The sequence below is a fragment of the Camelus dromedarius genome, chromosome 34, assembly GCF_036321535.1.
Source record: "Camelus dromedarius isolate mCamDro1 chromosome 34, mCamDro1.pat, whole genome shotgun sequence".
NCBI classification, from domain to species: Eukaryota; Metazoa; Chordata; class Mammalia; order Artiodactyla; family Camelidae; genus Camelus; species Camelus dromedarius.
In genome coordinates this window covers 15,822,389-15,825,989 of record NC_087469.1, presented here as the reverse complement: position 1 = coordinate 15,825,989, position 3,601 = coordinate 15,822,389, and positions in this window count along the sequence as shown.

Here is a 3,601-nt window from a genome sequence, read left to right as displayed (position 1 = left end):
TGGTTTATAGTGAGACTGGAAGCAAGCAAATGAGTTGGGAGGGAGTCCAGAGAAGAGAGGGAGGGCGTCTACAAAACAGGAGAATGATAATGGCAACAGAAAGGAGGAAATTAACGTACAAAAATGCATTTACACCTCTACCACATCCTAACACTTACCATGGTCAGCCTGTCATTACGATTATCTGAATGCATAGTATCCACATCCTCCTTGAAACTGTAAGGTAAAGGCTGACCTTGTTTATCACGCCACTCCCAAAAGATTTAACATAGTCTGTTGAAAATAGTTGAAACCTAGCCTCCTGTATGTTGAAGTCTCTCAGATGACTTGCATTGTACCACAATAAAGTAGTCAGTTGTAGACTTGGGCACTGTACTGTGGTTTGATGTCCGTCAGTGCCCATGGATGAGCGTCTCAGTGAAAGAGGAATATGCTCTAATCTCATGCCTTAGGGATAAAGACTAGGATCAGCTCTGACCCTGAAAAGCAATAATCTGACTTTAATACAAATTATTTTCTGTGACAGAGGAAGATCCGGAGGAGCTAACTCTAAGTTAACTCTCCATCTTGGTATCATTTTTCCATCTGAACTCTGGATCGGAGCCTGCATTCTCAAGGGAATGATGTTCAGAGCTTCAGAACTGGGTCACTTCCCATCACCATCATTAGTCAGGGAATGAGTAAGGCCTCACTGGGAATTCACTGAAAACTACAGCCTCAAAATTGAAATAAGATTGTGTGCAGTCTGTCCCAGGGGAGACAGCATCCTAAATTGGCCGTGTCTCTGAGGTGGCTTGAGGGACTGCAAACAGTCTTACTCATGAAAATGCAATGTAATTAATCCATATTAACAGCTGTCGATAGGCACCCACAGACTACAGTAGATGGGATGGATTATATGAAGTATAAATATGATGCAAATTAACCAAGGTTTACATGTATGTGTACGTGTTCTTCCATTGAAGGCATGCATTGTGGAATCAGGAGTTCTGTTCTGCTGGTTACCTCATGAACAGAAGTGGAACTCCCCTGCAAACTAGGCATGATTTTCTGGTTAAACAGGTCTCACTAACAAATCACATAACACACTTCTGGGTACATTCTTTTGAACTTACACGCTGAGAAGGCTCTTATCCTCCAAGGCCCTCAGATTCTTGTCATGTAGTTATTCATAGGCACCGACATTGCTCAGACAATCCTTGGCCCTTCTCATTAGTCTCTGCCTTGAAGACAAGACAAGAACCATGTGAAAAAAAAGTCAGCCTCATTACTGTTAGGCTAGTCACATCTCATAGGAGTTCACATCCCCCTTTTGCTCTCTAGGCCAGAAATCTTACACTAAGTCAAGCAGGTAAGAGCCACGTGTATACCTCACACAGATGTAAACACAGGCCACACATAGAAAACCACATGCTGTCATCGAATGCATTAGAGTATGAGATATAAACCTCTTAGAAATTACAACATGACAATGATCAGGCCTCGGGCATAGATGCATCCAACACGACAAGGCTAGCACTATGTCTGCGACGTTTGTCATTCCATCTCTGGTACCTCAGCGGAGCCTCAGCCGTAGTAGGGAAGTTGTTCAGAACTACGGAATTGTTATTTTTCCTAGATACTGCTTTTTTTTTTTTTTTTTTTTGCCATTTATGACTTCCTCAGACAAAAATACTTACAGCTTCTTCCTGTCTCCTGTTTCTCCCACTGCCTTCTATCCCCTATGGTGACAGGCACTTCTTCCAACCAGAAACTACTTTAAATAGACACCTGGGAAAGGGGGGTGCATTTACTTATACACAGTGAAATTCTGTAAGACGTAAAGTAGTATGAACTGTGTAATTGCCTAGCTAGAAATCTAATGGGGGTATAAATGGGATTCTGTAATAAGATATTCATAAATAATCTATGAAATGGAATCTTGAAAATGGAAAGATTCTGATGATTTACATATACTTTATAAATAACATTAAATATTATGATTCAAGAAATTGGAATGAAGTTTCAGTAATGTGACTTATTCAGCTTCATCTATTCGTCCAAATTAGTTATCAAGTCTCTGCTGACCGCCTTCTCAAGAAATCTGACACTGAATTAGATGCTTGGGGATTTCGCCTTGCCTGAATGAATGCAATGTTTAGTTAGGCCAAAATATCTGATCTTTCTGCAGTCTGTCCTGACATATCATTAACTTATACATGGTCAAGATAGAAGACCATTGTCCACTGTATTAAGCACAGATATTTAAATAGGAGCCACTTTTGAAATTTTATTCTTTGTTTTTGGAGGCAAGAAAGAAAAGAATAAACGTAGGAGTAAAAAAGTCAATAGGCATAACCATTCCAGGTGGTTTTCACTGATGAAATTTCATTGGTAATGAAGCTTAAGGCGGCTTATCCCATGAGCTCTCTTTCAGTAATGTGATAAAAGAAAATAGACAAAAATGAGTGGCTTGAGATAAGTGTAAGTAGGTCATCTTCCCAAAAGAAACAGCTCTAGTCTTCCAAATAGCTAATGGTAATTAGAACTATTCAAAAGAATGGTTTAAACTCCAAAATAACTGAAGTTTAGAACTTCTTGAGAACCTCGGAAAGGCCCAGAGGTCCAGGACTCAATAGGAACCTCCACATCCACCTTTCTTAGTTCTTCAGGCATGCTTGCTGGTCTGCAGTATTTAGTTGTTTACTGGAATCCAAAATTCTTCAGTGATAGTAAAAATAACAGCTAATGTGTACTGAATTATTACTATGTACTGTATGAAAGCCTGGATGATTATTATATTTAATTCTTGATACAGTCTGTGAAACTTTAATATCTGTTTTACAGATGAGGAAACTGAAGCGAGAAGGAGTCATCTAAAACCACTATAATAAAAAGCAGAGCTAACACTTCAAAACCAGGTCCTCCTAATGACAACCTGATGCTCTTCATCTTGTAGATACTGCCTCGAGTCATATCCCTTTATGCCTGTATATAGTAGAATCATCACCCATCAAGATCTTGGAGTAGCTAAACCTATTTAGAATTACATTATTATTTTCTTATATGCTACTATGATGCCCTTGGTAAATTAAGTAACACATGCTTTTTGTCCCTATTGGCTCCCATAGAGCCACCATGTATACAAAGACAGACTTGTTGATAAGAATCCTGCTTGTATTTTACTAAAACAATTATACCAAGTATCAAATTTTCTTGTTGGTGTGAGAACTACATTTCTTCACCCCTCCTAACGGCAGTTGGTGTTCACAGAGTATGCGAGAAGTCTAAGTTTCCGAGCTATGAAAAGAATCAAATGATTCTTATTAAGAACCTCACTGAATGAAGCCAGCCAGAGTTGATTGCATTTCCATGGAGGGGAGATCATTGCTAAGGGAATAATCGCACAAACAAGATTTCAAAAGATCTGAAGCAAATTCACATAATTCCACAAGTTCAGTGTTCTTCAGCCATTTTGGATTTTGTTCTCTTGATCACCAACTTCAATTGGACTTTAAAGAAAAGACGTCTCACATTTACCATATCTGATCAGCTCATAGCCCCTTGATCACATTCTCTGCAAGTCTTAGGCTGTAGCTGAACCATGTAGCAATGTGTCCTT